This window comes from Xenopus tropicalis, chromosome 8 (genome assembly GCF_000004195.4).
Source record: "Xenopus tropicalis strain Nigerian chromosome 8, UCB_Xtro_10.0, whole genome shotgun sequence".
In the NCBI taxonomy this organism is placed as follows: domain Eukaryota; kingdom Metazoa; phylum Chordata; class Amphibia; order Anura; family Pipidae; genus Xenopus; species Xenopus tropicalis.
Genome location: NC_030684.2, coordinates 118280462 through 118302895, shown reverse-complemented (window position 1 = coordinate 118302895; position 22434 = coordinate 118280462). Strand labels below are relative to the sequence as shown.

The window sequence follows — 22434 nt, the reverse complement described above, 5'->3', positions numbered from 1 at the left end:
AAAAATAGTAGAGGATTTTATATCATTAATTGAAAAGAGAATTTCTGTAAATGATCAAGAGTGGGTGGATCGTGAAATAGACCTGGAGGAGGTGCAGGCTGTGATAGCATCATGCGCAAAAGGGAAATCACCGGGTTGTGATGGGTTAACAATCGAATTTTACGTGAAATTTTGGGATATTTTAAAGAATGATTTTTTAGAAATGATTGGTGAAGTTTTTAGAACGGGGGAATTAACACTGTCCCAAAAAAAGGGGGTGGTTACAATTATTTATAAGAAAGGTGAAAAAGATAAGATAAAAAATTATAGACCCATTACCTTGTTAAATGTGGACTACAAAATCATAGCGAAAATCTTTGCAAATAGAATGAAAAATGTGATAGCTGAAATAATTGGTCCGGGGCAGGTGTGTGCGGTCCCGGGGAGGTGTATTTGGGAAAATCTGTATATTGTGAGAGACGTGTTGGAGGATGTGATGCAAAGGGATCAGGGGATAGCGCTGCTATCCTTGGATTTTGAGAAAGCGTACGACAGGGTGAATCATGATTTTATGTTTACGGTATTAACAAGATTTGGTTTTAGTAAGGGTTTTATTAATAAATTAAAAGTCCTGTACAAAAATGTTACTAGTGAAATTTTAGTGAATGGTTTTAAAACTGAGCCGATAGAGGTAAAATCAGGGGTGAGGCAGGGTTGCCCGCTGTCTCCGATCCTTTTCATATGTTCCATAGAGCCGTTATTGTTAGCGCTGCAGCGAGATAAAATCATTAAAGGGGTGTCAGTGCCTGGGAAAACGGAATGTATAAAATCATTGGGTTATATGGACGATGTTGTAATCTTATGCTCAAACAAGGAATCGGTGAATAGAGTAATTCTTTGGGCTGATATTTTTAATAGCGCTGCTAATTTTAAGCTAAATATAGAGAAATGTGAATGTAATGTATATGGGAAATGGGTGGATTTTGAGAATTGTAAAGTAAAATTGGAAAGGGGAAATAGTAGGATCTTGGGAATAGTCTTTTCTCAAAATGTATCGGGAGAACTTAGTTGGGCGGAGGCGCTGGAGAAAATAAAAAAGAAATTGTCAATGTGGAAATTACGGAGCCTGTCCATAATAGGCAAGGTTCTAATTGTAAAAGCGGTAATTTTGCCTATTCTTCTGTACGTGGGGTTGGTGTTTCTGCCTAATTATTTGTGGATGCGGAGATTTATTAGGGAAATTTTTGTATTTATTTGGAGCTCAAATATGGAGAAATTAAAGAGAGAAATAATGTATAGGGAGTTAGGCAATGGCGGTAAAGGAGTTCCGAACGTGCAGCAGTTTCTGGAATTGAAATACATTCAGTTTATAATTAAGTTAGCAAGGCAGGATAAATGGGCAAGTTACTTTGTAAAATATGGAGCTGGGTGGATACTGAACAGACATAGGTGGTTTAAAACAGATATTAAAAAGCCTTATTCTTTCAGCGGAACGAGGTTTTATAATGTGCTGGATAAAATCATTAAAAGGTGGGATTTGTTTAAGTATTCAGAGGTGGAATTAGTAAATATTAATAAGATTTGTACAGATTGGAGGAAGCAGGAAGCAGTGTGTCCGGTGGAGAATTTCAACAGTAAAATTTCCAAAGAGATCTGGAACATGGTCGTGAACAAAAATTTGACGAATAGTCAGAGAGATCTAGCGTGGGCATTGGTGCATAAATGTTTGCCGGTTAAAGATTTCCAGTACAGAAGGGGCCTGTTGAGGAGTCCTAAGTGTCCAAGGGAAGGGTGCACGGAGAATGAAACGTGTATGCATTTCATATGGAATTGTAAGTTTGCGCAGAGAATGTGGAGAGATATGGGGGTGGTTATGAAGGCTATAACGGGGTTGTCCTATATTAATTATGAGGTAGTGATGTTTGGGAGAGGTTTAAAATGTGCTAGGGATAAAATGAGCATTACTTGGGTAATAATAAATATAGTGAAAGAAGTTATGTGGAAAGCAAGAAATCTGTTAATCTTTAAAAACAATGTATTAGATTATAAGCAATGTAAAAAAATGATTTGTGCAGAGATGTATATACATTATTTGAAAGATAAAAGATTAAAAGGTAGAAAAGCCGAAACGGATTGGAATATTAAAATATGGAATATCAGTTGAGGCTTATGTCTACGATGATGTGATAAGAAGAGGAATGTGAAAAGAGAGGTAAATAAAATTTCTCTGGAATTTCTCTGATTTTAAGCACTGAGTGGACTATAAAAAAAAAAAAAAAAAAAAAAAAAAAAAAAAAAAAAAAAAAAAAAAAAAAAAAAAAAAAAAAAATCTGTTCTTATCAGTTTAATATCTGATACGTCCCCTATCTGGGGACCATATATTAAATGGATTTTTGGAACAGGGAGATGGAAGAAGAGCTTGCTCTGTCCACTCCACGCATCGACCTGGTATTGCAGTACCTCCAGGACCGGTGCACCTCTCTTATCCAGTTTGAAAAATCAGAACAAGCTCGAATCTGCAGCAGCAGCACAACAAGTGCAAAGAAACAGCAGCAACAAGCAGCCCAAGGAAGGGGAAAAAAGAACTTTGCAAGACTTTGCAGGAGACAGTTTGCTGTTAATGTCGTCATCCGCCCGTTGTTTGGTGTGATGCCCTTTCAGCCGGGACTCGTTGCAGGAGCTCGTTGTGTGCTTGATTGTGTGCGCCAGAAAGAGGCGGGGCTATGTAAATGTTGGCTTCTGGGAGAGTGGTGAAGTTGCTGTTGCGGTGCTGAGTGGTCGTCGGCTGCAGCCCGCAAAGAGACCAGAGCCAGAGAAGGGCTGTAGAAGATATCCGAGATGCTGTAATGTGGGGGCTTGTGTGTGAGGTGGGGGTTGGGGTTTTGGGGGGAGGATAGTGTAGGTGCAGGAGGAAGCGTTATGGCCCCTCTCTCTCCCCATGGAGGTAGAGCAAGCGAGGATCTGGGCCCGTCGGTGCGTGCGCAATTCGGGTTATCGCTTCTCGGCCTTTTGGCTAAGATCAAGTGTAGTATCTGTTCTTATCAGTTTAATATCTGATACGTCCCCTATCTGGGGACCATATATTAAATGGATTTTTGGAACAGGGAGATGGAAGAAGAGCTTGCTCTGTCCACTCCACGCATCGACCTGGTATTGCAGTACCTCCAGGACCGGTGCACCTCTCTTATCCAGTTTGAAAAATCAGAACAAGCTCGAATCTGCAGCAGCAGCACAACAAGTGCAAAGAAACAGCAGCAACAAGCAGCCCAAGGAAGGGGAAAAAAGAACTTTGCAAGACTTTGCAGGAGACAGTTTGCTGTTAATGTCGTCATCCGCCCGTTGTTTGGTGTGATGCCCTTTCAGCCGGGACTCGTTGCAGGAGCTCGTTGTGTGCTTGATTGTGTGCGCCAGAAAGAGGCGGGGCTATGTAAATGTTGGCTTCTGGGAGAGTGGTGAAGTTGCTGTTGCGGTGCTGAGTGGTCGTCGGCTGCAGCCCGCAAAGAGACCAGAGCCAGAGAAGGGCTGTAGAAGATATCCGAGATGCTGTAATGTGGGGGCTTGTGTGTGAGGTGGGGGTTGGGGTTTTGGGGGGAGGATAGTGTAGGTGCAGGAGGAAGCGTTATGGCCCCTCTCTCTCCCCATGGAGGTAGAGCAAGCGAGGATCTGGGCCCGTCGGTGCGTGCGCAATTCGGGTTATCGCTTCTCGGCCTTTTGGCTAAGATCAAGTGTAGTATCTGTTCTTATCAGTTTAATATCTGATACGTCCCCTATCTGGGGACCATATATTAAATGGATTTTTGGAACAGGGAGATGGAAGAAGAGCTTGCTCTGTCCACTCCACGCATCGACCTGGTATTGCAGTACCTCCAGGACCGGTGCACCTCTCTTATCCAGTTTGAAAAATCAGAACAAGCTCGAATCTGCAGCAGCAGCACAACAAGTGCAAAGAAACAGCAGCAACAAGCAGCCCAAGGAAGGGGAAAAAAGAACTTTGCAAGACTTTGCAGGAGACAGTTTGCTGTTAATGTCGTCATCCGCCCGTTGTTTGGTGTGATGCCCTTTCAGCCGGGACTCGTTGCAGGAGCTCGTTGTGTGCTTGATTGTGTGCGCCAGAAAGAGGCGGGGCTATGTAAATGTTGGCTTCTGGGAGAGTGGTGAAGTTGCTGTTGCGGTGCTGAGTGGTCGTCGGCTGCAGCCCGCAAAGAGACCAGAGCCAGAGAAGGGCTGTAGAAGATATCCGAGATGCTGTAATGTGGGGGCTTGTGTGTGAGGTGGGGGTTGGGGTTTTGGGGGGAGGATAGTGTAGGTGCAGGAGGAAGCGTTATGGCCCCTCTCTCTCCCCATGGAGGTAGAGCAAGCGAGGATCTGGGCCCGTCGGTGCGTGCGCAATTCGGGTTATCGCTTCTCGGCCTTTTGGCTAAGATCAAGTGTAGTATCTGTTCTTATCAGTTTAATATCTGATACGTCCCCTATCTGGGGACCATATATTAAATGGATTTTTGGAACAGGGAGATGGAAGAAGAGCTTGCTCTGTCCACTCCACGCATCGACCTGGTATTGCAGTACCTCCAGGACCGGTGCACCTCTCTTATCCAGTTTGAAAAATCAGAACAAGCTCGAATCTGCAGCAGCAGCACAACAAGTGCAAAGAAACAGCAGCAACAAGCAGCCCAAGGAAGGGGAAAAAAGAACTTTGCAAGACTTTGCAGGAGACAGTTTGCTGTTAATGTCGTCATCCGCCCGTTGTTTGGTGTGATGCCCTTTCAGCCGGGACTCGTTGCAGGAGCTCGTTGTGTGCTTGATTGTGTGCGCCAGAAAGAGGCGGGGCTATGTAAATGTTGGCTTCTGGGAGAGTGGTGAAGTTGCTGTTGCGGTGCTGAGTGGTCGTCGGCTGCAGCCCGCAAAGAGACCAGAGCCAGAGAAGGGCTGTAGAAGATATCCGAGATGCTGTAATGTGGGGGCTTGTGTGTGAGGTGGGGGTTGGGGTTTTGGGGGGAGGATAGTGTAGGTGCAGGAGGAAGCGTTATGGCCCCTCTCTCTCCCCATGGAGGTAGAGCAAGCGAGGATCTGGGCCCGTCGGTGCGTGCGCAATTCGGGTTATCGCTTCTCGGCCTTTTGGCTAAGATCAAGTGTAGTATCTGTTCTTATCAGTTTAATATCTGATACGTCCCCTATCTGGGGACCATATATTAAATGGATTTTTGGAACAGGGAGATGGAAGAAGAGCTTGCTCTGTCCACTCCACGCATCGACCTGGTATTGCAGTACCTCCAGGACCGGTGCACCTCTCTTATCCAGTTTGAAAAATCAGAACAAGCTCGAATCTGCAGCAGCAGCACAACAAGTGCAAAGAAACAGCAGCAACAAGCAGCCCAAGGAAGGGGAAAAAAGAACTTTGCAAGACTTTGCAGGAGACAGTTTGCTGTTAATGTCGTCATCCGCCCGTTGTTTGGTGTGATGCCCTTTCAGCCGGGACTCGTTGCAGGAGCTCGTTGTGTGCTTGATTGTGTGCGCCAGAAAGAGGCGGGGCTATGTAAATGTTGGCTTCTGGGAGAGTGGTGAAGTTGCTGTTGCGGTGCTGAGTGGTCGTCGGCTGCAGCCCGCAAAGAGACCAGAGCCAGAGAAGGGCTGTAGAAGATATCCGAGATGCTGTAATGTGGGGGCTTGTGTGTGAGGTGGGGGTTGGGGTTTTGGGGGGAGGATAGTGTAGGTGCAGGAGGAAGCGTTATGGCCCCTCTCTCTCCCCATGGAGGTAGAGCAAGCGAGGATCTGGGCCCGTCGGTGCGTGCGCAATTCGGGTTATCGCTTCTCGGCCTTTTGGCTAAGATCAAGTGTAGTATCTGTTCTTATCAGTTTAATATCTGATACGTCCCCTATCTGGGGACCATATATTAAATGGATTTTTGGAACAGGGAGATGGAAGAAGAGCTTGCTCTGTCCACTCCACGCATCGACCTGGTATTGCAGTACCTCCAGGACCGGTGCACCTCTCTTATCCAGTTTGAAAAATCAGAACAAGCTCGAATCTGCAGCAGCAGCACAACAAGTGCAAAGAAACAGCAGCAACAAGCAGCCCAAGGAAGGGGAAAAAAGAACTTTGCAAGACTTTGCAGGAGACAGTTTGCTGTTAATGTCGTCATCCGCCCGTTGTTTGGTGTGATGCCCTTTCAGCCGGGACTCGTTGCAGGAGCTCGTTGTGTGCTTGATTGTGTGCGCCAGAAAGAGGCGGGGCTATGTAAATGTTGGCTTCTGGGAGAGTGGTGAAGTTGCTGTTGCGGTGCTGAGTGGTCGTCGGCTGCAGCCCGCAAAGAGACCAGAGCCAGAGAAGGGCTGTAGAAGATATCCGAGATGCTGTAATGTGGGGGCTTGTGTGTGAGGTGGGGGTTGGGGTTTTGGGGGGAGGATAGTGTAGGTGCAGGAGGAAGCGTTATGGCCCCTCTCTCTCCCCATGGAGGTAGAGCAAGCGAGGATCTGGGCCCGTCGGTGCGTGCGCAATTCGGGTTATCGCTTCTCGGCCTTTTGGCTAAGATCAAGTGTAGTATCTGTTCTTATCAGTTTAATATCTGATACGTCCCCTATCTGGGGACCATATATTAAATGGATTTTTGGAACAGGGAGATGGAAGAAGAGCTTGCTCTGTCCACTCCACGCATCGACCTGGTATTGCAGTACCTCCAGGACCGGTGCACCTCTCTTATCCAGTTTGAAAAATCAGAACAAGCTCGAATCTGCAGCAGCAGCACAACAAGTGCAAAGAAACAGCAGCAACAAGCAGCCCAAGGAAGGGGAAAAAAGAACTTTGCAAGACTTTGCAGGAGACAGTTTGCTGTTAATGTCGTCATCCGCCCGTTGTTTGGTGTGATGCCCTTTCAGCCGGGACTCGTTGCAGGAGCTCGTTGTGTGCTTGATTGTGTGCGCCAGAAAGAGGCGGGGCTATGTAAATGTTGGCTTCTGGGAGAGTGGTGAAGTTGCTGTTGCGGTGCTGAGTGGTCGTCGGCTGCAGCCCGCAAAGAGACCAGAGCCAGAGAAGGGCTGTAGAAGATATCCGAGATGCTGTAATGTGGGGGCTTGTGTGTGAGGTGGGGGTTGGGGTTTTGGGGGGAGGATAGTGTAGGTGCAGGAGGAAGCGTTATGGCCCCTCTCTCTCCCCATGGAGGTAGAGCAAGCGAGGATCTGGGCCCGTCGGTGCGTGCGCAATTCGGGTTATCGCTTCTCGGCCTTTTGGCTAAGATCAAGTGTAGTATCTGTTCTTATCAGTTTAATATCTGATACGTCCCCTATCTGGGGACCATATATTAAATGGATTTTTGGAACAGGGAGATGGAAGAAGAGCTTGCTCTGTCCACTCCACGCATCGACCTGGTATTGCAGTACCTCCAGGACCGGTGCACCTCTCTTATCCAGTTTGAAAAATCAGAACAAGCTCGAATCTGCAGCAGCAGCACAACAAGTGCAAAGAAACAGCAGCAACAAGCAGCCCAAGGAAGGGGAAAAAAGAACTTTGCAAGACTTTGCAGGAGACAGTTTGCTGTTAATGTCGTCATCCGCCCGTTGTTTGGTGTGATGCCCTTTCAGCCGGGACTCGTTGCAGGAGCTCGTTGTGTGCTTGATTGTGTGCGCCAGAAAGAGGCGGGGCTATGTAAATGTTGGCTTCTGGGAGAGTGGTGAAGTTGCTGTTGCGGTGCTGAGTGGTCGTCGGCTGCAGCCCGCAAAGAGACCAGAGCCAGAGAAGGGCTGTAGAAGATATCCGAGATGCTGTAATGTGGGGGCTTGTGTGTGAGGTGGGGGTTGGGGTTTTGGGGGGAGGATAGTGTAGGTGCAGGAGGAAGCGTTATGGCCCCTCTCTCTCCCCATGGAGGTAGAGCAAGCGAGGATCTGGGCCCGTCGGTGCGTGCGCAATTCGGGTTATCGCTTCTCGGCCTTTTGGCTAAGATCAAGTGTAGTATCTGTTCTTATCAGTTTAATATCTGATACGTCCCCTATCTGGGGACCATATATTAAATGGATTTTTGGAACAGGGAGATGGAAGAAGAGCTTGCTCTGTCCACTCCACGCATCGACCTGGTATTGCAGTACCTCCAGGACCGGTGCACCTCTCTTATCCAGTTTGAAAAATCAGAACAAGCTCGAATCTGCAGCAGCAGCACAACAAGTGCAAAGAAACAGCAGCAACAAGCAGCCCAAGGAAGGGGAAAAAAGAACTTTGCAAGACTTTGCAGGAGACAGTTTGCTGTTAATGTCGTCATCCGCCCGTTGTTTGGTGTGATGCCCTTTCAGCCGGGACTCGTTGCAGGAGCTCGTTGTGTGCTTGATTGTGTGCGCCAGAAAGAGGCGGGGCTATGTAAATGTTGGCTTCTGGGAGAGTGGTGAAGTTGCTGTTGCGGTGCTGAGTGGTCGTCGGCTGCAGCCCGCAAAGAGACCAGAGCCAGAGAAGGGCTGTAGAAGATATCCGAGATGCTGTAATGTGGGGGCTTGTGTGTGAGGTGGGGGTTGGGGTTTTGGGGGGAGGATAGTGTAGGTGCAGGAGGAAGCGTTATGGCCCCTCTCTCTCCCCATGGAGGTAGAGCAAGCGAGGATCTGGGCCCGTCGGTGCGTGCGCAATTCGGGTTATCGCTTCTCGGCCTTTTGGCTAAGATCAAGTGTAGTATCTGTTCTTATCAGTTTAATATCTGATACGTCCCCTATCTGGGGACCATATATTAAATGGATTTTTGGAACAGGGAGATGGAAGAAGAGCTTGCTCTGTCCACTCCACGCATCGACCTGGTATTGCAGTACCTCCAGGACCGGTGCACCTCTCTTATCCAGTTTGAAAAATCAGAACAAGCTCGAATCTGCAGCAGCAGCACAACAAGTGCAAAGAAACAGCAGCAACAAGCAGCCCAAGGAAGGGGAAAAAAGAACTTTGCAAGACTTTGCAGGAGACAGTTTGCTGTTAATGTCGTCATCCGCCCGTTGTTTGGTGTGATGCCCTTTCAGCCGGGACTCGTTGCAGGAGCTCGTTGTGTGCTTGATTGTGTGCGCCAGAAAGAGGCGGGGCTATGTAAATGTTGGCTTCTGGGAGAGTGGTGAAGTTGCTGTTGCGGTGCTGAGTGGTCGTCGGCTGCAGCCCGCAAAGAGACCAGAGCCAGAGAAGGGCTGTAGAAGATATCCGAGATGCTGTAATGTGGGGGCTTGTGTGTGAGGTGGGGGTTGGGGTTTTGGGGGGAGGATAGTGTAGGTGCAGGAGGAAGCGTTATGGCCCCTCTCTCTCCCCATGGAGGTAGAGCAAGCGAGGATCTGGGCCCGTCGGTGCGTGCGCAATTCGGGTTATCGCTTCTCGGCCTTTTGGCTAAGATCAAGTGTAGTATCTGTTCTTATCAGTTTAATATCTGATACGTCCCCTATCTGGGGACCATATATTAAATGGATTTTTGGAACAGGGAGATGGAAGAAGAGCTTGCTCTGTCCACTCCACGCATCGACCTGGTATTGCAGTACCTCCAGGACCGGTGCACCTCTCTTATCCAGTTTGAAAAATCAGAACAAGCTCGAATCTGCAGCAGCAGCACAACAAGTGCAAAGAAACAGCAGCAACAAGCAGCCCAAGGAAGGGGAAAAAAGAACTTTGCAAGACTTTGCAGGAGACAGTTTGCTGTTAATGTCGTCATCCGCCCGTTGTTTGGTGTGATGCCCTTTCAGCCGGGACTCGTTGCAGGAGCTCGTTGTGTGCTTGATTGTGTGCGCCAGAAAGAGGCGGGGCTATGTAAATGTTGGCTTCTGGGAGAGTGGTGAAGTTGCTGTTGCGGTGCTGAGTGGTCGTCGGCTGCAGCCCGCAAAGAGACCAGAGCCAGAGAAGGGCTGTAGAAGATATCCGAGATGCTGTAATGTGGGGGCTTGTGTGTGAGGTGGGGGTTGGGGTTTTGGGGGGAGGATAGTGTAGGTGCAGGAGGAAGCGTTATGGCCCCTCTCTCTCCCCATGGAGGTAGAGCAAGCGAGGATCTGGGCCCGTCGGTGCGTGCGCAATTCGGGTTATCGCTTCTCGGCCTTTTGGCTAAGATCAAGTGTAGTATCTGTTCTTATCAGTTTAATATCTGATACGTCCCCTATCTGGGGACCATATATTAAATGGATTTTTGGAACAGGGAGATGGAAGAAGAGCTTGCTCTGTCCACTCCACGCATCGACCTGGTATTGCAGTACCTCCAGGACCGGTGCACCTCTCTTATCCAGTTTGAAAAATCAGAACAAGCTCGAATCTGCAGCAGCAGCACAACAAGTGCAAAGAAACAGCAGCAACAAGCAGCCCAAGGAAGGGGAAAAAAGAACTTTGCAAGACTTTGCAGGAGACAGTTTGCTGTTAATGTCGTCATCCGCCCGTTGTTTGGTGTGATGCCCTTTCAGCCGGGACTCGTTGCAGGAGCTCGTTGTGTGCTTGATTGTGTGCGCCAGAAAGAGGCGGGGCTATGTAAATGTTGGCTTCTGGGAGAGTGGTGAAGTTGCTGTTGCGGTGCTGAGTGGTCGTCGGCTGCAGCCCGCAAAGAGACCAGAGCCAGAGAAGGGCTGTAGAAGATATCCGAGATGCTGTAATGTGGGGGCTTGTGTGTGAGGTGGGGGTTGGGGTTTTGGGGGGAGGATAGTGTAGGTGCAGGAGGAAGCGTTATGGCCCCTCTCTCTCCCCATGGAGGTAGAGCAAGCGAGGATCTGGGCCCGTCGGTGCGTGCGCAATTCGGGTTATCGCTTCTCGGCCTTTTGGCTAAGATCAAGTGTAGTATCTGTTCTTATCAGTTTAATATCTGATACGTCCCCTATCTGGGGACCATATATTAAATGGATTTTTGGAACAGGGAGATGGAAGAAGAGCTTGCTCTGTCCACTCCACGCATCGACCTGGTATTGCAGTACCTCCAGGACCGGTGCACCTCTCTTATCCAGTTTGAAAAATCAGAACAAGCTCGAATCTGCAGCAGCAGCACAACAAGTGCAAAGAAACAGCAGCAACAAGCAGCCCAAGGAAGGGGAAAAAAGAACTTTGCAAGACTTTGCAGGAGACAGTTTGCTGTTAATGTCGTCATCCGCCCGTTGTTTGGTGTGATGCCCTTTCAGCCGGGACTCGTTGCAGGAGCTCGTTGTGTGCTTGATTGTGTGCGCCAGAAAGAGGCGGGGCTATGTAAATGTTGGCTTCTGGGAGAGTGGTGAAGTTGCTGTTGCGGTGCTGAGTGGTCGTCGGCTGCAGCCCGCAAAGAGACCAGAGCCAGAGAAGGGCTGTAGAAGATATCCGAGATGCTGTAATGTGGGGGCTTGTGTGTGAGGTGGGGGTTGGGGTTTTGGGGGGAGGATAGTGTAGGTGCAGGAGGAAGCGTTATGGCCCCTCTCTCTCCCCATGGAGGTAGAGCAAGCGAGGATCTGGGCCCGTCGGTGCGTGCGCAATTCGGGTTATCGCTTCTCGGCCTTTTGGCTAAGATCAAGTGTAGTATCTGTTCTTATCAGTTTAATATCTGATACGTCCCCTATCTGGGGACCATATATTAAATGGATTTTTGGAACAGGGAGATGGAAGAAGAGCTTGCTCTGTCCACTCCACGCATCGACCTGGTATTGCAGTACCTCCAGGACCGGTGCACCTCTCTTATCCAGTTTGAAAAATCAGAACAAGCTCGAATCTGCAGCAGCAGCACAACAAGTGCAAAGAAACAGCAGCAACAAGCAGCCCAAGGAAGGGGAAAAAAGAACTTTGCAAGACTTTGCAGGAGACAGTTTGCTGTTAATGTCGTCATCCGCCCGTTGTTTGGTGTGATGCCCTTTCAGCCGGGACTCGTTGCAGGAGCTCGTTGTGTGCTTGATTGTGTGCGCCAGAAAGAGGCGGGGCTATGTAAATGTTGGCTTCTGGGAGAGTGGTGAAGTTGCTGTTGCGGTGCTGAGTGGTCGTCGGCTGCAGCCCGCAAAGAGACCAGAGCCAGAGAAGGGCTGTAGAAGATATCCGAGATGCTGTAATGTGGGGGCTTGTGTGTGAGGTGGGGGTTGGGGTTTTGGGGGGAGGATAGTGTAGGTGCAGGAGGAAGCGTTATGGCCCCTCTCTCTCCCCATGGAGGTAGAGCAAGCGAGGATCTGGGCCCGTCGGTGCGTGCGCAATTCGGGTTATCGCTTCTCGGCCTTTTGGCTAAGATCAAGTGTAGTATCTGTTCTTATCAGTTTAATATCTGATACGTCCCCTATCTGGGGACCATATATTAAATGGATTTTTGGAACAGGGAGATGGAAGAAGAGCTTGCTCTGTCCACTCCACGCATCGACCTGGTATTGCAGTACCTCCAGGACCGGTGCACCTCTCTTATCCAGTTTGAAAAATCAGAACAAGCTCGAATCTGCAGCAGCAGCACAACAAGTGCAAAGAAACAGCAGCAACAAGCAGCCCAAGGAAGGGGAAAAAAGAACTTTGCAAGACTTTGCAGGAGACAGTTTGCTGTTAATGTCGTCATCCGCCCGTTGTTTGGTGTGATGCCCTTTCAGCCGGGACTCGTTGCAGGAGCTCGTTGTGTGCTTGATTGTGTGCGCCAGAAAGAGGCGGGGCTATGTAAATGTTGGCTTCTGGGAGAGTGGTGAAGTTGCTGTTGCGGTGCTGAGTGGTCGTCGGCTGCAGCCCGCAAAGAGACCAGAGCCAGAGAAGGGCTGTAGAAGATATCCGAGATGCTGTAATGTGGGGGCTTGTGTGTGAGGTGGGGGTTGGGGTTTTGGGGGGAGGATAGTGTAGGTGCAGGAGGAAGCGTTATGGCCCCTCTCTCTCCCCATGGAGGTAGAGCAAGCGAGGATCTGGGCCCGTCGGTGCGTGCGCAATTCGGGTTATCGCTTCTCGGCCTTTTGGCTAAGATCAAGTGTAGTATCTGTTCTTATCAGTTTAATATCTGATACGTCCCCTATCTGGGGACCATATATTAAATGGATTTTTGGAACAGGGAGATGGAAGAAGAGCTTGCTCTGTCCACTCCACGCATCGACCTGGTATTGCAGTACCTCCAGGACCGGTGCACCTCTCTTATCCAGTTTGAAAAATCAGAACAAGCTCGAATCTGCAGCAGCAGCACAACAAGTGCAAAGAAACAGCAGCAACAAGCAGCCCAAGGAAGGGGAAAAAAGAACTTTGCAAGACTTTGCAGGAGACAGTTTGCTGTTAATGTCGTCATCCGCCCGTTGTTTGGTGTGATGCCCTTTCAGCCGGGACTCGTTGCAGGAGCTCGTTGTGTGCTTGATTGTGTGCGCCAGAAAGAGGCGGGGCTATGTAAATGTTGGCTTCTGGGAGAGTGGTGAAGTTGCTGTTGCGGTGCTGAGTGGTCGTCGGCTGCAGCCCGCAAAGAGACCAGAGCCAGAGAAGGGCTGTAGAAGATATCCGAGATGCTGTAATGTGGGGGCTTGTGTGTGAGGTGGGGGTTGGGGTTTTGGGGGGAGGATAGTGTAGGTGCAGGAGGAAGCGTTATGGCCCCTCTCTCTCCCCATGGAGGTAGAGCAAGCGAGGATCTGGGCCCGTCGGTGCGTGCGCAATTCGGGTTATCGCTTCTCGGCCTTTTGGCTAAGATCAAGTGTAGTATCTGTTCTTATCAGTTTAATATCTGATACGTCCCCTATCTGGGGACCATATATTAAATGGATTTTTGGAACAGGGAGATGGAAGAAGAGCTTGCTCTGTCCACTCCACGCATCGACCTGGTATTGCAGTACCTCCAGGACCGGTGCACCTCTCTTATCCAGTTTGAAAAATCAGAACAAGCTCGAATCTGCAGCAGCAGCACAACAAGTGCAAAGAAACAGCAGCAACAAGCAGCCCAAGGAAGGGGAAAAAAGAACTTTGCAAGACTTTGCAGGAGACAGTTTGCTGTTAATGTCGTCATCCGCCCGTTGTTTGGTGTGATGCCCTTTCAGCCGGGACTCGTTGCAGGAGCTCGTTGTGTGCTTGATTGTGTGCGCCAGAAAGAGGCGGGGCTATGTAAATGTTGGCTTCTGGGAGAGTGGTGAAGTTGCTGTTGCGGTGCTGAGTGGTCGTCGGCTGCAGCCCGCAAAGAGACCAGAGCCAGAGAAGGGCTGTAGAAGATATCCGAGATGCTGTAATGTGGGGGCTTGTGTGTGAGGTGGGGGTTGGGGTTTTGGGGGGAGGATAGTGTAGGTGCAGGAGGAAGCGTTATGGCCCCTCTCTCTCCCCATGGAGGTAGAGCAAGCGAGGATCTGGGCCCGTCGGTGCGTGCGCAATTCGGGTTATCGCTTCTCGGCCTTTTGGCTAAGATCAAGTGTAGTATCTGTTCTTATCAGTTTAATATCTGATACGTCCCCTATCTGGGGACCATATATTAAATGGATTTTTGGAACAGGGAGATGGAAGAAGAGCTTGCTCTGTCCACTCCACGCATCGACCTGGTATTGCAGTACCTCCAGGACCGGTGCACCTCTCTTATCCAGTTTGAAAAATCAGAACAAGCTCGAATCTGCAGCAGCAGCACAACAAGTGCAAAGAAACAGCAGCAACAAGCAGCCCAAGGAAGGGGAAAAAAGAACTTTGCAAGACTTTGCAGGAGACAGTTTGCTGTTAATGTCGTCATCCGCCCGTTGTTTGGTGTGATGCCCTTTCAGCCGGGACTCGTTGCAGGAGCTCGTTGTGTGCTTGATTGTGTGCGCCAGAAAGAGGCGGGGCTATGTAAATGTTGGCTTCTGGGAGAGTGGTGAAGTTGCTGTTGCGGTGCTGAGTGGTCGTCGGCTGCAGCCCGCAAAGAGACCAGAGCCAGAGAAGGGCTGTAGAAGATATCCGAGATGCTGTAATGTGGGGGCTTGTGTGTGAGGTGGGGGTTGGGGTTTTGGGGGGAGGATAGTGTAGGTGCAGGAGGAAGCGTTATGGCCCCTCTCTCTCCCCATGGAGGTAGAGCAAGCGAGGATCTGGGCCCGTCGGTGCGTGCGCAATTCGGGTTATCGCTTCTCGGCCTTTTGGCTAAGATCAAGTGTAGTATCTGTTCTTATCAGTTTAATATCTGATACGTCCCCTATCTGGGGACCATATATTAAATGGATTTTTGGAACAGGGAGATGGAAGAAGAGCTTGCTCTGTCCACTCCACGCATCGACCTGGTATTGCAGTACCTCCAGGACCGGTGCACCTCTCTTATCCAGTTTGAAAAATCAGAACAAGCTCGAATCTGCAGCAGCAGCACAACAAGTGCAAAGAAACAGCAGCAACAAGCAGCCCAAGGAAGGGGAAAAAAGAACTTTGCAAGACTTTGCAGGAGACAGTTTGCTGTTAATGTCGTCATCCGCCCGTTGTTTGGTGTGATGCCCTTTCAGCCGGGACTCGTTGCAGGAGCTCGTTGTGTGCTTGATTGTGTGCGCCAGAAAGAGGCGGGGCTATGTAAATGTTGGCTTCTGGGAGAGTGGTGAAGTTGCTGTTGCGGTGCTGAGTGGTCGTCGGCTGCAGCCCGCAAAGAGACCAGAGCCAGAGAAGGGCTGTAGAAGATATCCGAGATGCTGTAATGTGGGGGCTTGTGTGTGAGGTGGGGGTTGGGGTTTTGGGGGGAGGATAGTGTAGGTGCAGGAGGAAGCGTTATGGCCCCTCTCTCTCCCCATGGAGGTAGAGCAAGCGAGGATCTGGGCCCGTCGGTGCGTGCGCAATTCGGGTTATCGCTTCTCGGCCTTTTGGCTAAGATCAAGTGTAGTATCTGTTCTTATCAGTTTAATATCTGATACGTCCCCTATCTGGGGACCATATATTAAATGGATTTTTGGAACAGGGAGATGGAAGAAGAGCTTGCTCTGTCCACTCCACGCATCGACCTGGTATTGCAGTACCTCCAGGACCGGTGCACCTCTCTTATCCAGTTTGAAAAATCAGAACAAGCTCGAATCTGCAGCAGCAGCACAACAAGTGCAAAGAAACAGCAGCAACAAGCAGCCCAAGGAAGGGGAAAAAAGAACTTTGCAAGACTTTGCAGGAGACAGTTTGCTGTTAATGTCGTCATCCGCCCGTTGTTTGGTGTGATGCCCTTTCAGCCGGGACTCGTTGCAGGAGCTCGTTGTGTGCTTGATTGTGTGCGCCAGAAAGAGGCGGGGCTATGTAAATGTTGGCTTCTGGGAGAGTGGTGAAGTTGCTGTTGCGGTGCTGAGTGGTCGTCGGCTGCAGCCCGCAAAGAGACCAGAGCCAGAGAAGGGCTGTAGAAGATATCCGAGATGCTGTAATGTGGGGGCTTGTGTGTGAGGTGGGGGTTGGGGTTTTGGGGGGAGGATAGTGTAGGTGCAGGAGGAAGCGTTATGGCCCCTCTCTCTCCCCATGGAGGTAGAGCAAGCGAGGATCTGGGCCCGTCGGTGCGTGCGCAATTCGGGTTATCGCTTCTCGGCCTTTTGGCTAAGATCAAGTGTAGTATCTGTTCTTATCAGTTTAATATCTGATACGTCCCCTATCTGGGGACCATATATTAAATGGATTTTTGGAACAGGGAGATGGAAGAAGAGCTTGCTCTGTCCACTCCACGCATCGACCTGGTATTGCAGTACCTCCAGGACCGGTGCACCTCTCTTATCCAGTTTGAAAAATCAGAACAAGCTCGAATCTGCAGCAGCAGCACAACAAGTGCAAAGAAACAGCAGCAACAAGCAGCCCAAGGAAGGGGAAAAAAGAACTTTGCAAGACTTTGCAGGAGACAGTTTGCTGTTAATGTCGTCATCCGCCCGTTGTTTGGTGTGATGCCCTTTCAGCCGGGACTCGTTGCAGGAGCTCGTTGTGTGCTTGATTGTGTGCGCCAGAAAGAGGCGGGGCTATGTAAATGTTGGCTTCTGGGAGAGTGGTGAAGTTGCTGTTGCGGTGCTGAGTGGTCGTCGGCTGCAGCCCGCAAAGAGACCAGAGCCAGAGAAGGGCTGTAGAAGATATCCGAGATGCTGTAATGTGGGGGCTTGTGTGTGAGGTGGGGGTTGGGGTTTTGGGGGGAGGATAGTGTAGGTGCAGGAGGAAGCGTTATGGCCCCTCTCTCTCCCCATGGAGGTAGAGCAAGCGAGGATCTGGGCCCGTCGGTGCGTGCGCAATTCGGGTTATCGCTTCTCGGCCTTTTGGCTAAGATCAAGTGTAGTATCTGTTCTTATCAGTTTAATATCTGATACGTCCCCTATCTGGGGACCATATATTAAATGGATTTTTGGAACAGGGAGATGGAAGAAGAGCTTGCTCTGTCCACTCCACGCATCGACCTGGTATTGCAGTACCTCCAGGACCGGTGCACCTCTCTTATCCAGTTTGAAAAATCAGAACAAGCTCGAATCTGCAGCAGCAGCACAACAAGTGCAAAGAAACAGCAGCAACAAGCAGCCCAAGGAAGGGGAAAAAAGAACTTTGCAAGACTTTGCAGGAGACAGTTTGCTGTTAATGTCGTCATCCGCCCGTTGTTTGGTGTGATGCCCTTTCAGCCGGGACTCGTTGCAGGAGCTCGTTGTGTGCTTGATTGTGTGCGCCAGAAAGAGGCGGGGCTATGTAAATGTTGGCTTCTGGGAGAGTGGTGAAGTTGCTGTTGCGGTGCTGAGTGGTCGTCGGCTGCAGCCCGCAAAGAGACCAGAGCCAGAGAAGGGCTGTAGAAGATATCCGAGATGCTGTAATGTGGGGGCTTGTGTGTGAGGTGGGGGTTGGGGTTTTGGGGGGAGGATAGTGTAGGTGCAGGAGGAAGCGTTATGGCCCCTCTCTCTCCCCATGGAGGTAGAGCAAGCGAGGATCTGGGCCCGTCGGTGCGTGCGCAATTCGGGTTATCGCTTCTCGGCCTTTTGGCTAAGATCAAGTGTAGTATCTGTTCTTATCAGTTTAATATCTGATACGTCCCCTATCTGGGGACCATATATTAAATGGATTTTTGGAACAGGGAGATGGAAGAAGAGCTTGCTCTGTCCACTCCACGCATCGACCTGGTATTGCAGTACCTCCAGGACCGGTGCACCTCTCTTATCCAGTTTGAAAAATCAGAACAAGCTCGAATCTGCAGCAGCAGCACAACAAGTGCAAAGAAACAGCAGCAACAAGCAGCCCAAGGAAGGGGAAAAAAGAACTTTGCAAGACTTTGCAGGAGACAGTTTGCTGTTAATGTCGTCATCCGCCCGTTGTTTGGTGTGATGCCCTTTCAGCCGGGACTCGTTGCAGGAGCTCGTTGTGTGCTTGATTGTGTGCGCCAGAAAGAGGCGGGGCTATGTAAATGTTGGCTTCTGGGAGAGTGGTGAAGTTGCTGTTGCGGTGCTGAGTGGTCGTCGGCTGCAGCCCGCAAAGAGACCAGAGCCAGAGAAGGGCTGTAGAAGATATCCGAGATGCTGTAATGTGGGGGCTTGTGTGTGAGGTGGGGGTTGGGGTTTTGGGGGGAGGATAGTGTAGGTGCAGGAGGAAGCGTTATGGCCCCTCTCTCTCCCCATGGAGGTAGAGCAAGCGAGGATCTGGGCCCGTCGGTGCGTGCGCAATTCGGGTTATCGCTTCTCGGCCTTTTGGCTAAGATCAAGTGTAGTATCTGTTCTTATCAGTTTAATATCTGATACGTCCCCTATCTGGGGACCATATATTAAATGGATTTTTGGAACAGGGAGATGGAAGAAGAGCTTGCTCTGTCCACTCCACGCATCGACCTGGTATTGCAGTACCTCCAGGACCGGTGCACCTCTCTTATCCAGTTTGAAAAATCAGAACAAGCTCGAATCTGCAGCAGCAGCACAACAAGTGCAAAGAAACAGCAGCAACAAGCAGCCCAAGGAAGGGGAAAAAAGAACTTTGCAAGACTTTGCAGGAGACAGTTTGCTGTTAATGTCGTCATCCGCCCGTTGTTTGGTGTGATGCCCTTTCAGCCGGGACTCGTTGCAGGAGCTCGTTGTGTGCTTGATTGTGTGCGCCAGAAAGAGGCGGGGCTATGTAAATGTTGGCTTCTGGGAGAGTGGTGAAGTTGCTGTTGCGGTGCTGAGTGGTCGTCGGCTGCAGCCCGCAAAGAGACCAGAGCCAGAGAAGGGCTGTAGAAGATATCCGAGATGCTGTAATGTGGGGGCTTGTGTGTGAGGTGGGGGTTGGGGTTTTGGGGGGAGGATAGTGTAGGTGCAGGAGGAAGCGTTATGGCCCCTCTCTCTCCCCATGGAGGTAGAGCAAGCGAGGATCTGGGCCCGTCGGTGCGTGCGCAATTCGGGTTATCGCTTCTCGGCCTTTTGGCTAAGATCAAGTGTAGTATCTGTTCTTATCAGTTTAATATCTGATACGTCCCCTATCTGGGGACCATATATTAAATGGATTTTTGGAACAGGGAGATGGAAGAAGAGCTTGCTCTGTCCACTCCACGCATCGACCTGGTATTGCAGTACCTCCAGGACCGGTGCACCTCTCTTATCCAGTTTGAAAAATCAGAACAAGCTCGAATCTGCAGCAGCAGCACAACAAGTGCAAAGAAACAGCAGCAACAAGCAGCCCAAGGAAGGGGAAAAAAGAACTTTGCAAGACTTTGCAGGAGACAGTTTGCTGTTAATGTCGTCATCCGCCCGTTGTTTGGTGTGATGCCCTTTCAGCCGGGACTCGTTGCAGGAGCTCGTTGTGTGCTTGATTGTGTGCGCCAGAAAGAGGCGGGGCTATGTAAATGTTGGCTTCTGGGAGAGTGGTGAAGTTGCTGTTGCGGTGCTGAGTGGTCGTCGGCTGCAGCCCGCAAAGAGACCAGAGCCAGAGAAGGGCTGTAGAAGATATCCGAGATGCTGTAATGTGGGGGCTTGTGTGTGAGGTGGGGGTTGGGGTTTTGGGGGGAGGATAGTGTAGGTGCAGGAGGAAGCGTTATGGCCCCTCTCTCTCCCCATGGAGGTAGAGCAAGCGAGGATCTGGGCCCGTCGGTGCGTGCGCAATTCGGGTTATCGCTTCTCGGCCTTTTGGCTAAGATCAAGTGTAGTATCTGTTCTTATCAGTTTAATATCTGATACGTCCCCTATCTGGGGACCATATATTAAATGGATTTTTGGAACAGGGAGATGGAAGAAGAGCTTGCTCTGTCCACTCCACGCATCGACCTGGTATTGCAGTACCTCCAGGACCGGTGCACCTCTCTTATCCAGTTTGAAAAATCAGAACAAGCTCGAATCTGCAGCAGCAGCACAACAAGTGCAAAGAAACAGCAGCAACAAGCAGCCCAAGGAAGGGGAAAAAAGAACTTTGCAAGACTTTGCAGGAGACAGTTTGCTGTTAATGTCGTCATCCGCCCGTTGTTTGGTGTGATGCCCTTTCAGCCGGGACTCGTTGCAGGAGCTCGTTGTGTGCTTGATTGTGTGCGCCAGAAAGAGGCGGGGCTATGTAAATGTTGGCTTCTGGGAGAGTGGTGAAGTTGCTGTTGCGGTGCTGAGTGGTCGTCGGCTGCAGCCCGCAAAGAGACCAGAGCCAGAGAAGGGCTGTAGAAGATATCCGAGATGCTGTAATGTGGGGGCTTGTGTGTGAGGTGGGGGTTGGGGTTTTGGGGGGAGGATAGTGTAGGTGCAGGAGGAAGCGTTATGGCCCCTCTCTCTCCCCATGGAGGTAGAGCAAGCGAGGATCTGGGCCCGTCGGTGCGTGCGCAATTCGGGTTATCGCTTCTCGGCCTTTTGGCTAAGATCAAGTGTAGTATCTGTTCTTATCAGTTTAATATCTGATACGTCCCCTATCTGGGGACCATATATTAAATGGATTTTTGGAACAGGGAGATGGAAGAAGAGCTTGCTCTGTCCACTCCACGCATCGACCTGGTATTGCAGTACCTCCAGGACCGGTGCACCTCTCTTATCCAGTTTGAAAAATCAGAACAAGCTCGAATCTGCAGCAGCAGCACAACAAGTGCAAAGAAACAGCAGCAACAAGCAGCCCAAGGAAGGGGAAAAAAGAACTTTGCAAGACTTTGCAGGAGACAGTTTGCTGTTAATGTCGTCATCCGCCCGTTGTTTGGTGTGATGCCCTTTCAGCCGGGACTCGTTGCAGGAGCTCGTTGTGTGCTTGATTGTGTGCGCCAGAAAGAGGCGGGGCTATGTAAATGTTGGCTTCTGGGAGAGTGGTGAAGTTGCTGTTGCGGTGCTGAGTGGTCGTCGGCTGCAGCCCGCAAAGAGACCAGAGCCAGAGAAGGGCTGTAGAAGATATCCGAGATGCTGTAATGTGGGGGCTTGTGTGTGAGGTGGGGGTTGGGGTTTTGGGGGGAGGATAGTGTAGGTGCAGGAGGAAGCGTTATGGCCCCTCTCTCTCCCCATGGAGGTAGAGCAAGCGAGGATCTGGGCCCGTCGGTGCGTGCGCAATTCGGGTTATCGCTTCTCGGCCTTTTGGCTAAGATCAAGTGTAGTATCTGTTCTTATCAGTTTAATATCTGATACGTCCCCTATCTGGGGACCATATATTAAATGGATTTTTGGAACAGGGAGATGGAAGAAGAGCTTGCTCTGTCCACTCCACGCATCGACCTGGTATTGCAGTACCTCCAGGACCGGTGCACCTCTCTTATCCAGTTTGAAAAATCAGAACAAGCTCGAATCTGCAGCAGCAGCACAACAAGTGCAAAGAAACAGCAGCAACAAGCAGCCCAAGGAAGGGGAAAAAAGAACTTTGCAAGACTTTGCAGGAGACAGTTTGCTGTTAATGTCGTCATCCGCCCGTTGTTTGGTGTGATGCCCTTTCAGCCGGGACTCGTTGCAGGAGCTCGTTGTGTGCTTGATTGTGTGCGCCAGAAAGAGGCGGGGCTATGTAAATGTTGGCTTCTGGGAGAGTGGTGAAGTTGCTGTTGCGGTGCTGAGTGGTCGTCGGCTGCAGCCCGCAAAGAGACCAGAGCCAGAGAAGGGCTGTAGAAGATATCCGAGATGCTGTAATGTGGGGGCTTGTGTGTGAGGTGGGGGTTGGGGTTTTGGGGGAGGATAGTGTAGGTGCAGGAGGAAGCGTTATGGCCCCTCTCTCTCCCCATGGAGGTAGAGCAAGCGAGGATCTGGGCCCGTCGGTGCGTGCGCAATTCGGGTTATCGCTTCTCGGCCTTTTGGCTAAGATCAAGTGTAGTATCTGTTCTTATCAGTTTAATATCTGATACGTCCCCTATCTGGGGACCATATATTAAATGGATTTTTGGAACAGGGAGATGGAAGAAGAGCTTGCTCTGTCCACTCCACGCATCGACCTGGTATTGCAGTACCTCCAGGACCGGTGCACCTCTCTTATCCAGTTTGAAAAATCAGAACAAGCTCGAATCTGCAGCAGCAGCACAACAAGTGCAAAGAAACAGCAGCAACAAGCAGCCCAAGGAAGGGGAAAAAAGAACTTTGCAAGACTTTGCAGGAGACAGTTTGCTGTTAATGTCGTCATCCGCCCGTTGTTTGGTGTGATGCCCTTTCAGCCGGGACTCGTTGCAGGAGCTCGTTGTGTGCTTGATTGTGTGCGCCAGAAAGAGGCGGGGCTATGTAAATGTTGGCTTCTGGGAGAGTGGTGAAGTTGCTGTTGCGGTGCTGAGTGGTCGTCGGCTGCAGCCCGCAAAG

At 50.2% G+C, this 22434-nt stretch overlaps 28 non-coding genes and 1 pseudogene across 28 annotated transcripts; all 29 read left to right on the top strand.

Annotated features, from left to right (window-relative positions):
* Nucleotides 1–2290: 2290 nt before the first annotated feature.
* LOC116407353 lies at nt 2291–2461 on the top strand (annotated as a pseudogene).
* Nucleotides 2462–2972: 511 nt separating this feature from the next.
* Nucleotides 2973–3163, top strand: LOC116407141. The gene has a single exon (XR_004220104.1). It is a non-coding gene; the product is annotated as a U2 spliceosomal RNA (small nuclear RNA).
* A 511-nt stretch (nt 3164–3674) lies between these two features.
* On the top strand, nt 3675–3865 carry LOC116407140. Its single transcript, XR_004220103.1, has one exon. It is a non-coding gene; the product is annotated as a U2 spliceosomal RNA (small nuclear RNA).
* A 511-nt stretch (nt 3866–4376) lies between these two features.
* LOC116407139 lies at nt 4377–4567 on the top strand. Its single transcript, XR_004220102.1, has one exon. It is a non-coding gene; the product is annotated as a U2 spliceosomal RNA (small nuclear RNA).
* A 511-nt stretch (nt 4568–5078) lies between these two features.
* LOC116407138 lies at nt 5079–5269 on the top strand. Its single transcript, XR_004220101.1, has one exon. It is a non-coding gene; the product is annotated as a U2 spliceosomal RNA (small nuclear RNA).
* A 511-nt stretch (nt 5270–5780) lies between these two features.
* LOC116407137 lies at nt 5781–5971 on the top strand. The gene has a single exon (XR_004220100.1). It is a non-coding gene; the product is annotated as a U2 spliceosomal RNA (small nuclear RNA).
* A 511-nt stretch (nt 5972–6482) lies between these two features.
* On the top strand, nt 6483–6673 carry LOC116407136. The gene has a single exon (XR_004220099.1). It is a non-coding gene; the product is annotated as a U2 spliceosomal RNA (small nuclear RNA).
* Nucleotides 6674–7184: 511 nt separating this feature from the next.
* Nucleotides 7185–7375, top strand: LOC116407133. Its single transcript, XR_004220097.1, has one exon. It is a non-coding gene; the product is annotated as a U2 spliceosomal RNA (small nuclear RNA).
* Nucleotides 7376–7886: 511 nt separating this feature from the next.
* LOC116407132 lies at nt 7887–8077 on the top strand. The gene has a single exon (XR_004220096.1). It is a non-coding gene; the product is annotated as a U2 spliceosomal RNA (small nuclear RNA).
* Nucleotides 8078–8588: 511 nt separating this feature from the next.
* On the top strand, nt 8589–8779 carry LOC116407131. The gene has a single exon (XR_004220095.1). It is a non-coding gene; the product is annotated as a U2 spliceosomal RNA (small nuclear RNA).
* A 511-nt stretch (nt 8780–9290) lies between these two features.
* Nucleotides 9291–9481, top strand: LOC116407130. Its single transcript, XR_004220094.1, has one exon. It is a non-coding gene; the product is annotated as a U2 spliceosomal RNA (small nuclear RNA).
* A 511-nt stretch (nt 9482–9992) lies between these two features.
* Nucleotides 9993–10183, top strand: LOC116407129. Its single transcript, XR_004220093.1, has one exon. It is a non-coding gene; the product is annotated as a U2 spliceosomal RNA (small nuclear RNA).
* A 511-nt stretch (nt 10184–10694) lies between these two features.
* Nucleotides 10695–10885, top strand: LOC116407128. Its single transcript, XR_004220092.1, has one exon. It is a non-coding gene; the product is annotated as a U2 spliceosomal RNA (small nuclear RNA).
* A 511-nt stretch (nt 10886–11396) lies between these two features.
* Nucleotides 11397–11587, top strand: LOC116407127. Its single transcript, XR_004220091.1, has one exon. It is a non-coding gene; the product is annotated as a U2 spliceosomal RNA (small nuclear RNA).
* Nucleotides 11588–12098: 511 nt separating this feature from the next.
* Nucleotides 12099–12289, top strand: LOC116407126. The gene has a single exon (XR_004220090.1). It is a non-coding gene; the product is annotated as a U2 spliceosomal RNA (small nuclear RNA).
* Nucleotides 12290–12800: 511 nt separating this feature from the next.
* LOC116407125 lies at nt 12801–12991 on the top strand. Its single transcript, XR_004220089.1, has one exon. It is a non-coding gene; the product is annotated as a U2 spliceosomal RNA (small nuclear RNA).
* Nucleotides 12992–13502: 511 nt separating this feature from the next.
* Nucleotides 13503–13693, top strand: LOC116407124. Its single transcript, XR_004220088.1, has one exon. It is a non-coding gene; the product is annotated as a U2 spliceosomal RNA (small nuclear RNA).
* Nucleotides 13694–14204: 511 nt separating this feature from the next.
* On the top strand, nt 14205–14395 carry LOC116407122. The gene has a single exon (XR_004220086.1). It is a non-coding gene; the product is annotated as a U2 spliceosomal RNA (small nuclear RNA).
* A 511-nt stretch (nt 14396–14906) lies between these two features.
* On the top strand, nt 14907–15097 carry LOC116407121. The gene has a single exon (XR_004220085.1). It is a non-coding gene; the product is annotated as a U2 spliceosomal RNA (small nuclear RNA).
* A 511-nt stretch (nt 15098–15608) lies between these two features.
* On the top strand, nt 15609–15799 carry LOC116407120. Its single transcript, XR_004220084.1, has one exon. It is a non-coding gene; the product is annotated as a U2 spliceosomal RNA (small nuclear RNA).
* A 511-nt stretch (nt 15800–16310) lies between these two features.
* On the top strand, nt 16311–16501 carry LOC116407118. Its single transcript, XR_004220083.1, has one exon. It is a non-coding gene; the product is annotated as a U2 spliceosomal RNA (small nuclear RNA).
* A 511-nt stretch (nt 16502–17012) lies between these two features.
* LOC116407117 lies at nt 17013–17203 on the top strand. The gene has a single exon (XR_004220082.1). It is a non-coding gene; the product is annotated as a U2 spliceosomal RNA (small nuclear RNA).
* A 511-nt stretch (nt 17204–17714) lies between these two features.
* On the top strand, nt 17715–17905 carry LOC116407116. Its single transcript, XR_004220081.1, has one exon. It is a non-coding gene; the product is annotated as a U2 spliceosomal RNA (small nuclear RNA).
* Nucleotides 17906–18416: 511 nt separating this feature from the next.
* LOC116407115 lies at nt 18417–18607 on the top strand. The gene has a single exon (XR_004220080.1). It is a non-coding gene; the product is annotated as a U2 spliceosomal RNA (small nuclear RNA).
* A 511-nt stretch (nt 18608–19118) lies between these two features.
* On the top strand, nt 19119–19309 carry LOC116407114. Its single transcript, XR_004220079.1, has one exon. It is a non-coding gene; the product is annotated as a U2 spliceosomal RNA (small nuclear RNA).
* A 511-nt stretch (nt 19310–19820) lies between these two features.
* On the top strand, nt 19821–20011 carry LOC116407113. Its single transcript, XR_004220078.1, has one exon. It is a non-coding gene; the product is annotated as a U2 spliceosomal RNA (small nuclear RNA).
* A 511-nt stretch (nt 20012–20522) lies between these two features.
* LOC116407112 lies at nt 20523–20713 on the top strand. Its single transcript, XR_004220077.1, has one exon. It is a non-coding gene; the product is annotated as a U2 spliceosomal RNA (small nuclear RNA).
* Nucleotides 20714–21224: 511 nt separating this feature from the next.
* Nucleotides 21225–21415, top strand: LOC116407110. Its single transcript, XR_004220075.1, has one exon. It is a non-coding gene; the product is annotated as a U2 spliceosomal RNA (small nuclear RNA).
* Nucleotides 21416–21925: 510 nt separating this feature from the next.
* Nucleotides 21926–22116, top strand: LOC116407109. The gene has a single exon (XR_004220074.1). It is a non-coding gene; the product is annotated as a U2 spliceosomal RNA (small nuclear RNA).
* The last annotated feature ends 318 nt before the right edge of the window (nt 22117–22434 follow it).